This window comes from Schistocerca americana, chromosome 4, assembly GCF_021461395.2.
Source record: "Schistocerca americana isolate TAMUIC-IGC-003095 chromosome 4, iqSchAmer2.1, whole genome shotgun sequence".
NCBI lineage: Eukaryota > Metazoa > Arthropoda > Insecta > Orthoptera > Acrididae > Schistocerca > Schistocerca americana.
In genome coordinates this window covers 765,918,490-765,931,044 of record NC_060122.1, presented here as the reverse complement: position 1 = coordinate 765,931,044, position 12,555 = coordinate 765,918,490, and positions in this window count along the sequence as shown.

Genomic DNA, 12,555 nt, shown 5'->3' with positions numbered 1-12,555 from the left:
CGTGATGCAGCCCAGTAGTGGCTTGATTGAATTCCTACCACAACCTTCAGAGCAGACCACTCTTCTCTCTTTTTTAAACGGAATTCCCTTAATGTAGTTTCATTTAGAACTATGAATTTCATGTTTGGTACTAATGTTGAATGGTGTGTACAAATCCATTAGCATCTCCTATAGCATCAGTAGCTTCATGCTGGAGATTAAATCTTGTTTCAAGATTTTTAGAGAGACCTTCTACCTACCACATGCACTTTTTCCGTGACCTCTTGCTGAAAACACCCACTTTTTGTCTTAATTCCTGTACTTCAGTGTTGATGAAGCTCAAAAGCTGAAAGCGGCATTCAAAATGAGATGCTGCACAATCAGTCACATACACATGTTTAGGAAATGCATGGCCTCTAGATGCTATGTCATCAGTTATTATGCTGACAGCGTAGCTTGCATGTTCACTGTTGTGAATGAGATCATCAGTAACAACAGCAAAACAGTGTGATGTTCCTAGGAAGTGAGTAACACATATGAATATTGTATCTGTGATGTGTGCCAGTGGTAATTTCGAATTTCGTTTTGCAAAGCAAGAGACCAGTTCTCAGCTACGAGTAAGACGAAATGAAGATCTAAAGAATAGTATTTTGGGATGTGACTGATTTTGCTTCTGCTATCGACTGTCTCTGAATGCTCCAGATATGATGGTGAGCTATTCCTTTCATGACCCAATGCCTAACCACTGTAACAAACTCTTCTCCCCCTCCCCCCCACTCCACAATGCAAAGGTTGCATCATTGTCAGTATTCTGAATGTGTAAAGCTTCGGCAGTCACCACTTCAGCACCAGGGCACATTACACACTCCTGCAGCCGACATTAATCTTGCAGCTCTTGACATATACACGAAAACATCAGACTCATCTTTGTGTACTTCTTTCTTGTGACACTGCTTATGGTGAAACGAACAAGTATCAAATTAGTGCTTACTTCCTTCACTGGCCGGCATTTTACCCGTTTTGGTTGCAAGGAATAGAATTTTGTGAGAGCAGTTTTTAAATTCTGGTTCTCCTTTTTCTTCTCGTCTCTTCTCTTTTCTTCTCTTATTGATCTTGTCATATATGTATTCAGCTTTTTAACTTTACACCATTTTCACTAACAGAAACAACATCAGCCTGGTGAGGACTTTGCCTGCTGCTATCTTTGTCATCACTTAGGTAATATTCCAGAACGTTAATCAGCATATCATCTTGCAACGGATGCCCACAGTAAGAATCTGGGCATGCCCAAATAGTTTCTCATTCTTTATTTTACGAACTTTTGAAATCAAATAATTTGAGTAAATGGATATGTATTTCTGTACCTGCTGTTGAGAATAGGTACCTGGTATCAGTGTCAGTAACTGTACCTTCTCATTAAACATGGCTGCCGAGATAGCAGTATTTAGAAGCCACACACCACATTTCGTGTATGTATCATTATCTTCAGGTTCTGCACCAAGTGCGTCTATATTATACACTTCACAAACTTTTGAAAATGTTGCTTGTGTAAAACTTGTTTCAGTTTCTACCACTTTTCTTTTTAGGTACTGTTTTCTTCTTGTGCTTCTTACTTTTTGTGGACGTTTAAGGTGTGATTTAGTAGGGGCTACAACAGGAAAGCTAACATTCAATGCATCAACAACTTCACACCTAGGAATTTTCACTGTCTTCTTCAGTTTCAAATTCGGGTGATGGTGATCGTTCAGGTGGGTTGTCACTAAATTTCTTCTTATAGTGAGTGTAGCAATTCCTGCACAATGTAGTGATCCTAGTACCGTTACTTGAGGACCAAGATATTTCTGCAACATCTCTGATAGGTTTCCAGCAACTGTTAAGTGTTTTTCACTTTTCTTAAACACCAGCTTCTTGTGTATTTTTTCATAGTCGACACACCTCACTTTTTGACTACTATATTTCCTCACTGAAATTGTGTTTGTTGCGGCTTATCGAAAAGCGCCGGCGCGAAGATGAAGAACACAAGAGCAGAGAAGGCTGTGGGACGACGTCAGCTAATAGTCCGCTGAGTAGGACCGCACCGCGACGGGAGCGGCGTCTACAATAAGAGAATATTAGCGCCGCTCCTGCTAGCCTCGGCCGAACAGCACTAGACAGACACTAGGAGAACACACGATAGCAGTTATTAGTGATCCATATCCATTGCTTGTACGGACATTGTATATAGTGAAAGACACTGAATGTTTGCTGTCGCTCATCGCTTGCAACACGTTCTTGTAAATCCCAAGTTAAGTATTGTTAATCTTCTTTGTTGTAATAAAAACTATTAATGTGATTTACTTGAACTGTTGTATAGCATTCCGAGAACGCTGCCTCCTTTAGGCATCCTATACGAGACGAAAGGGCAGGATCCCACACTATCTAACCAAAAGTTCAAGCCAAACACAAAACTCGATGTAGAATGGTGTATTCGCAAGTTCTCACTTGTTTGTTATAAAAAGAAGAGAGCTGGAAACAGTGTTGTCAACATGCATATTTTACACTAGAAATTAAGTGATGCTAAATACGCAGAATTTGAAAAATTTTTAACACTTTACGCAGAAAAATACTGTCCACTGTATTTGCATTCACACAAGATAGGCACGGCTGGTGACACCAACGTGCTGAAATAACCAAACAGTATTCTGTGTAGTTCTCGTAAGTTTTCCGATGGAGGTTTTCGAGTAAATAATTCCTAAAAACTCGTAAAAACGCAATTCTTTACATTTTTAGTAATAAATCAAAAAAATTAAGTAAAAAATTAACATAAATTTCACATTTTCGTTTTAAATTTCTAAGTTAAAGGAAGCCCATAATTGTGCGGGTGTCAACTATAATTCAACATATTAAGAGGGAGATTTAACGTAAAACGTCTGCCAGGTCTCAGTACTTCTGGTTTATTAGTTATATATATATATATATATATATATATATATATATATATATATATATATATATATATATATATATAACTGAATGCCCCGTGATTGTACTTCGCGTGGTCCAGTAGGGCCCAAACGTGAATAATAATAATAATAATAATATATATATATATATATATATATATATATATATATATATATACTACTACTACTGACCATTAAAATTGCTACACCACGAAGATGACGTGCTACAGTCGCGAAATTTAACCGACAGGCAGAAGATGCTGTGATATGCAAATGATTAGCTTTTCAGAGCATTCACACAATGTTGGCGCCGGTGGCGACACCTACAATGTGCTGACATGAGGAAAGTTTCCAACCGATTTCTCAGACACAAACAGCAGTTGACCGGCGTTGCCTGGTGAAACGTTGTTGTGATGCCCGTGTAAGCAGAAGAAATGCGTACCATCACGTTTCGGACTTTGATAAAGGTCGGATTGTAGCCTATCGCGATTGCGGTTTATCGTATCGCGACGTTGCTGCTCGCGTTGGTCCAGATCCAATGACTGTTAGCAGAAGATGGAATCGTTGGGTTCAGGAGAGTAATACGGAACGCCATGCTGGATCCCAACGGCCTCGTATCACTAGCAGTCGAGATGACAGACATCTTATCCGCATGGCTGTAACGGATCGTGCAGCCACGTCTCGGTCCTTGAGTCAACAGATGGGGACGTTTGCAAGACAACAACCACCTGCACGATCAGGTCGACGACGTTTGCAGCAGCATGGACTCTCAGCTTGGAGACCATGGCTGCGGTTACCCTTGACGCAGCATCACAGACAGGAGCGCCTGCGGTGGTGTACTCAACGACGAACCTGGGTACACGAACGGCGAAACGTCGTTCTTTCGGATGAAACCAGGTTCTGCTTACAGCATCATGATGGTCCCATACCTGTTTGGCGACATCGCGGTGAACGCAGATTGGAAGCATGTATTCGTCATCGCCATACTAGCGTATCACCCGGCGTGATGGTATGGGGTGCCATTGGTTACACGTCTCGGTCATCTCTTGTAAGCATTGACGGTACTTTGAACAGTCGACGTTACATATCAGATGTGTTACGACCCGTGGCTCTCCCCTTCATTCGATTCAGCAGGATAATGCACGACCGCATGTTGCAGGTCCTGTACGGGCCTCTCTGGATACAGAAAATGTTCGACTGCTGCCCTGGCCAGCGCATTCTCCAGATCTCTCACCGATTGAAAACGTCTGGTCAATGGTGGACGAACAACTGGCTCGTCAACATACGCCAGTGACTACTCTTGATGAACTGTGGTGTCGTGTTGAAGCTGCATGTGCAGCTGTACCTGTACGCACCATCCAACCTGTGTTTGACTCAATGCCCTGGCGTATCAAGGCCGTTATTACGGCCAGAGGTTGTTGTTCTGGGTCCTGATTTCTCAGGATCTATGCACCAAAACTGCGTGAAAATGTAATCACATGTCAGTTCTAGTATAATATATTTCTCCGATGAATACCCTTTTATCATCTGCATTTCTTCTTGGTGTAGCAATTTTAATGGCCTGTAGTGTATATTCTCTATTGTTTTGAGGGTTACATTTTTCAATGAGCCATACCATTAGCAATAACTAAGATAAATGGAAAGTACTTTATTTATTAACACGTATGATTTGGAGGGCTGCTGTATATTTTTTATATTTTTTCCAGAGAAGTTCATGGCCATGAGTTGACATGACCTGTATGATTTGAGATGAAATAACCCACCTGGCTTTTCATAAGGAAGTTTTACACCAAAGATTTAGGAGACAATTTGAGCAACCCAGATATATTGTTTTGCAGATGCTGCAAATACCTACGAATAACTTAAATTGGAAAAATCATGTAGATAACGTTGTGGGAAAAGCAAACTAATGATTGTGATTTATTGGCAGAACACTTAGAAAATGCAACAGGTCTGCTAAAGAGTCTGTTTACACTATGCTTGTCTGCCCTTTTCTGGAGTATTGCTGTGTTGTGGTGTGGTAACTTGCATCAGATAGGATTGACAGAGGACATCGGAAAGTATAAAAAAAAAGGACGCTCGTTTGGTAGTATTGCGAAATCGCGGGGAGAGTGCTACGCGCGTACTGGGGTGGCATTCTGCAAAACAAAGACGTTTTTCGTTGCGGCAGGATCCTCTTGTGAAATTTCGATCAATAATTTTCTCCTTAGAGTGTGAAAATATTTTTTTGGCGCCCATATACGAAGGAAAAAATGATCATCACAATAAAATCAGAGAAATGAGAACTCGCACAGGAAGATTTAAGTGTTCGTTTCTTCCCCCGCACTGTTCGAAAGTGGAACGGTTAAGAAATAGCTTGAAGGTGGTTCGATGGACCCCTACCAGACGCTTAATTGTGAATTGCAGAGTAATCATGTAGATGTGGATATATTTATATTCTTGCAGGCTCGAAATACTGTCTAATAACTATTAGACAGTTGTCTAGGTGTCGCGTCCAAAACATCAGCAGTCATCCCGCCTAACTTTGCTTTCTCCTAAAACTTCCTTTCATTTTGAAGCTGTTTCCCCCCGAAATATGGCGCTTTTGGTGAGGGAAACTCTTCCTCACTCATAAAAATCGGACTTTACAGCCTCTAGGCTGAGGACTCAGTTGCTACTTTATAGTTGTTCCGCAATTCAGTCGACAGAAGTGTGAAGTGTGATTCTTTTTGCCGAGGATTGTAACGCCACATTTGTCTTCCCGTAACAACAACGTCAGCGGCAGATGTGGTCTCGAGTTCAAGGCTGAGCCGCGAGATTTATGAGCGGGCGGGTCACCATAGAAAGTGAAGCCCTACCGCCGGCTGACCCCTCAGCTGAGGGCCTGCTTACCCTTTCACTGGGCGCTGTACGCGGCTTTCTCCGGAAGATTACCCGCCGGGCCGGTCATGTGTGGTCGTCGATGTCAGTTCCTTTCTGACGGTTTTCCCTTTCAAGTCCTGTCGCGGTTCTTCACAAGCCGCATCGCACGCTACCGCAATCTCGACGACATTCATTTCCCTTTCCTCGCTGTTGAGCTAACGCTAGTTTTATTTACAGTAAATATATCTGTTCCCAGTGACGGCGTACATGTTGTATCTGTGCAGATTTACAGGATTTTCCTCGCAGTACATTCCGTGTAAATCACTTTTGAGACATGGATACGTTCAGGCAATAGTCTATGTCTATATTGCCACTAATTGCTGAAAATATTCACTACACCGGTTTCGTTATATTAACTGGCGTCTTCAGGTGTGCCAATAATCCTCAAAGTGTTTTGTCGTAATATAAAAACACTAGTTACGTGGACAAAAATACCATACAGAATGGGACAAACTATGACAATTAAATATCCGTATATTAGTCATGTACCATTTCCTAGCAGCAAGCGTAAAAATATTTGTGAAATGTTTTTAGTTTGTTTCGTGGGCTGTGACAGCGTGGGACGAGATGAGCGTGGGACACCTTCTCCCATTTGTTTCGCGTCGTCGCTCAGTTTTCTCGCTGCTCCCTTCCACGCTTTCTGACATTAGTTGCTAATTACCCGGCCGACAAAGGTTAGTCACTGCGGAAACATTAAGACCATTCTCCTGAAAAAGAAAGGCACAGTTTGTAACTACTCCCTTTATTTAGCCGAATCGACAGTATAGAGAATGCCAGAAGGAGATTTTCACTGTGCAGCGCAGTGTGCGCTGATATGAAACTTCCTGGCAGATTAAAACTGTGTGCTGGACCGAGACCCCAACTCGGAACCTTTGCCTTTCGCGGGCAAGTGCTCTACCAACTGAGTTACCCAAGCGCGACACACGACCTGTCCTCACAGCTTCAATTCTGCCAGAACCTCGTCTCCTACCTTGCCCGCGAAAGGCAAAGGTCCCGAGTTCGAGTCTCGGTCCGGCACATAGTTTTAATCTGCCACGACGTTTCAGTATAGAGAATTACTGTTTTGGGATATAACTTATCCCTAGCTGTTTTGGGAGTATCTGACCGCTTTTTAAGCTTTATATATCATACCAACTTACGCGCGGCCTCCGAGTCAGTTCTTTGTCAATATGGAATGTTGTCCGACATCGCAATTTGGACGGCAACAAAATACACTTGAAAAGAGAAATCATCGTTCCATCCACTTTCTCCTTGCAAGCTTTCTGTAAGACAGAAAAGTCAGGCGGAAAGCCATGTTGAACATTTCGCTGTAACAGTTACATTATGAAATATTTTGCTGCGCTCTACATAATGCATATAGTTTATTTACTCAATTTATTAACGATTTTTCGAGTCCTATTGAAAGAAAATAAGTGAATCAACAAACCCCGTGTTTCTTTCATTCCACTGTTACTTTTGTTATTTAGTCTTTTTGTCTCGTCTAGAGGTGTTCCGACTTATATGCCCAACGACGTATTAAAATATTACGATGCGTGATACTATAGATATGTCACTTCATAACAATAGCAGGCGGTTACACTGACTTTGTCTGATCATTACAATCTGGCTGAAATGAGTGTTACCAACTTCTCTACTACATACACACAACACAGACAGCTTCACGAGTAATATGCCTCATTCATTTATCTAAAGATGAAACTGCCCAACTTCAGCGTAAAAGAATTGTTATATAGCTTTGGATCATTGTTAGAAGGCCAAGCAATAATTAAATCAGAATGACGACATGCTCTTTAAGTCAAATAGTTCTTCATATGTTAATGAAGGCTGATGGAAAACTCTCTGTATATTCAGTATTTCGTAACATGACAGCAAGTCCCTAACTGTTGATTTTTTATTGACGCAAATCGTTTTCATAATACATTCATTGAACTGGGTTCACATGAAGACAGTAGTCGCAGAAACATTAGAAGATATTACCTTGTTACTATCAGAGTACTAATTAAGCGAAAAGTCATCACGATGCATATCAAATGATAGTATTAAAATTGAAGAGTATAATTCTGTTTTCTCTAGTTAGTGCATATGAAAAGTAGTCAGTGCATCGTGTCGATGTTTGATTCTAGTTAATTAACAACTTATTACAGTGTCGAGAACTAGCTGTCTAAATCGAGTTATTCTCATCCCCTGCTTTAATTCACATAGGTCAAGTTACTAAAAAAATGTTTCTAAAAAGCAACGAACTGTATGGTACAGTGCTTTCGTATCAGATTTGGGAATGTCGGTTGAATGGTAGGAGCCTCTTACTAGGAACGAGAGGTGGTTATTAACGCTAGTCCTTTTAAATATAATTTCTAAATAGGGCTGCAAGAGAGAAAACTTCACTCGTGTGTTGATGTTTTATGTATTAAACATGTTAAAATGTTTGGTTACTAAAAGAAACAGGAAATTTCAAGTAACGTCTCGTGTAGCCGAAGGTTCAAAAATGGTTCAAATGGCTCTGAGCACAATGGGACTTAACATCTGTGGTCATCAGTCCCCTATAACTTAGAACTACTTAAACCTAACTGACCTAAGGACATCACACACATCCATGCCCGAGGCAGGATTCGAACCTGCGACCGTAGCGGTCACGCGGTTCCAGACTGAAGCGCCTACAACCGCACGGTCACACCGGCCGGCTGACGGTTTCTTCAATACTAGCCGTACGCTGGAAGTTTTACATCATGAGACGCATTAGAGAATAATCTTATTGAAAAGAGGGAGCGTTTAGTCTGAAGGAATCTGCCAGGTGTTCATCGCTTGCTTGCTTGAATATAGAGAGCAGTGGATTTATGTAAAAAAATCTAGGCGACCATTTTTAGCCTTATCACCGTAGTCAAACACACAGTCGAGAGACTCATTGCTGAGAAAGATATGTTTGGCGCGACAGCTGGAGCAATACTAGCGCTCCAAGCGGTAAGAAAGCAGTCCGTTTCCTACGTTTCTTTGCCAGTCCAGGTCTGTTTATACATATTGTTCTCATTCATTTGCTTCAGATTTACGTTATACCGAGAAAACTACAGCCGAAACTTTTCTGCAAGATGATATCGACTTTGTCATTTTTTGTCCTAGTAGACGATATCCACCCACCGCTTTGACTGGAGTGATCGAGCCACTGGTCCACGATAACGTACCTGCACACAAACTCGATGACGTTCCTTTTCAGACACTATAGTCTTACACAAATATGTTACACACCTTACAGGCAGCTACTGTGACTGTAAAATAATAAATAAATAGAGTACTGGACATTAAAATTGCAACACGAAGAAGAAATGCAAATGATAAACGGGTATTCATTGGACAAATATATTATACTAGAACTGACATGTGATTACATTATCACGCAATTTGGGTGCATAATCCTGAGAAATCAGTAACGAGAACAACCACCTCTGACCGTAATAACGACCTTGATACGCCTGGGCATTGAGTCAAACAGAGCTGGGATGGCGTGTACTGGTACAGCTGCCCATGCAGCTTCAACACGATACCACAGTTCATCAAGAGTAGGGACTGGCGTATTGCCGCGCGGGATTAGCCGAGTGGTCCAGGGCGCTGTAGTCATGGACTGTGCGGCTGGTGCTGGCGGAGGTTCGAGTCCTCCCTCGGGCATGGGTGTGTGTGTGTTTGTCCTTAGGATAATTTAGGTGAAGTAGTGTGTAAGCTTAGGGACTGATGACCTTAGCAGTTAAGTCCCATAATATTTCACACACATTTGAACACATTTGACTGGCGTATTGTGACGAGCCAGTTGCTCGGCCACCATTGACCAGACGTTTTCAATTGGTGAGAGATCTGGAGAATGTGCTGGCCAGGGTAGAAGTCGAATATTTTCTGTATGCAGTAAGACCCGTACAGGGCCTGCAACATGCGGTCGTGCATTATCCTGCTGAAATGTAGGGTTTCGCAGGGATCGAATGAAGGGTGGAGCCACGGGACGTAACACATCTAAAATGTAACGTCCACTGTTCAAAGTGTCGTCAATGCGAACAAGAGATGACCGAGACGTGTAACCAATGGCGCCCCATACCATCACGCCGGGTGATACGCTAGTATGGCGATGACGAATACACGCTTCCAATGTGCGTTCACCGCGATGTCGCCAAACACGGACGCGACCATCATGATGCCGTAAACAGAACCTAGATTCATCCGACATAATGACGTTTTGCCATTCGTGCACCCAGGTTCGTCGTTGAGTACACCACCGCAGACGCTCCTGTCTGTGATGCAGCATCAAGGGTAACCGCAGCCATGGTCTCCGAGCTGATAGTCCATGCTGCTGCAAACGTCGTCCAACTGTTGGTGTAGATGGTTGTTGTCTTGCAAACGTCCCCATCTGTTGACTCAGGGATCGAGACATAGCTGCATGATCCATTACAGCCATGCGGATAAGATGCCTGTCATTTCGACTGCTAGTGATTCGAGGCCGTTGGGATCCAGCACGGCGTTCTGTATTACCCTCCTGAACCAACCGATTCCATGTTCTGCTAAAAGTCATTGGATCTCGACCAACGCGAGCAGCAATGTCGCGATACGATAAACCCGTTATCGCGATAGGCTACAATCCGACCTTTATCAAAGTCGGAAACGTGATGGTACGTATTTCTCCTCCTTACACCAGGCATCACAACAACGTTTCGCCAGGCAACGCCGGTCAACTGCTGTTTGTGTATGAGAAATCGGTTGTAAACTTTCCTCATGTCAACACGCTGTAGGTGTCGCCAAACTTGTTTGAATGCTCTGAAAAGCTATTCATTTGCATATCTCAGCATCTTCTTCCTGTCGGTTAAATTTCGCGTCTGTAGCACGTCATCTTCGTGGTGTAGCAATTTTAATGGCCAGTAGTGTAAATGGCACTCTACAACTAGTTAAAGTTCAGTGAACGCTAACGAAAAATTGATATGAAATGAAACGATCGCATGGCATTTATTGGGCGGGATATCCCCTTCGGTGTTCCGCTGCCCATTGAATTACAGTACTTGAAATGAATTTGTGAAATGCATTTTCACATTAATTTTTGGTCGTTGTTCAACAAAAGAAGCTTTATCACTTTTAAATCCTTGCATAAATACTACCGCACCGTTCTTAATGTGTCTGTGACTGCACCTGTTTCATATACACTCGATCGGTGTTTGTCAAAACAACATTTCCCTATCCTTGAAGTTTTCATCTGTGACTGCAGATTCGGGATGTTCTTCATGTAAATAATCATCAACACACGTATGGCCACGCACTAACTTGATAATGAAGGCATTGATTCTTCATAAATCTTGTATTTCATTAATGGTTTCCCAAGTGAGAATGTACAAATGAATTGGACCGCCTTAAGCATCGCACTAGCCGAGAGTGAGTTTCGTGCGACAGCTAATCGGTTACGTGCCAGATTTGGTAATTAGTATCAAGCATGATATAATCAGATCTGATAATCACTGAGATACATATCCCGCAGACGCATCTGTTCGGGATAAAAAATTAGCAGGAGAACTTGGTTCACTGACGTTAGATAAATTAGCTAATAATATTCTTCAGCAGACAACATAGCTGATAACCTGTTATACAGAAACTATTACATAGCATGTAAGCCTAGGTGCAGTTGACGGTTCCAAAATAGACACGTACACAAACAGAACAGATAAAAATTCATAAGTTATCACTTCAATAAATACAGCTGAGAAAGTAATAATTAAGTGGTGGCAATACGCATTGCTGTGCGGCCAAGCGCAAAACCTGTTCTTTTAATTCTGTTCATTAGCGCCCGTTTACTGATACTGTAATACCTGTGAATAAATGATGCATAAAACATTTACACCAATTTACAGGCTGCTGACTGCGGCAACACCATTAGAATAATTACCTGGTTAGCTTATTATTTGCTCCAAGACACGTAAAAACAACAGTTACTGTATCCTAGCACATAGGGTCTTCTGATTACGTTATTCGATCGTGAAGTTGTAGTTTTCATTTTTAACGTAATTAGGAACGAATATTTGGGAAACATAATATGAAACGCTGACTCATTTAGGATAATCTACACATGAACGTTAGGACCATTTATTAGTAATTCCTTTACTGTCCGTTAAATTGTCATTAAATGGATGATTAAAAAAACACTGCCTGGGACATGGAAAGACGATTTAAAAGCAAAATCAGATGAATAATTCCTTTTCACAGCGCAGCCGTGATACATTCTAATGAGAAGTACTATAATTACCCTAGTTCCTTTACAGTCGTGATTGTTGCCTCACAATTTCACTATTGGAATTTTGAGAAGACGCTGAACTGTGGACACGCCGCGTTCCACAAGAAGACCATCTCGTCTTGCTCTCTCTTTGAGCATGTTCTCACAAATATGTAACTGACTCCCTTAAACAAATTCTCCAGTGCCAGTTCACCAGCGATTGATTTCACAGTAGCGAGGGTCACAAATTAACAACGAAATGCCTCCTTCGCTGCTATTTTGTTTTCAAGCCGCACTCACAATTAAAATAGTTTTTGACCAAATTATTCTTCACACGCTTCTTACCTACCTACCTAAGTTCTACATTATGTGTACCTCATCAATTACCTTTTTAGGCACTTTAATGGCGTGTGAATTGCGGTATTTCATGCAAAGAGATGCCACTATCTCTTGGTCCCATTCTCCGCACTACAAATTCACACACTCATTCACCCACATAGATACACTGAC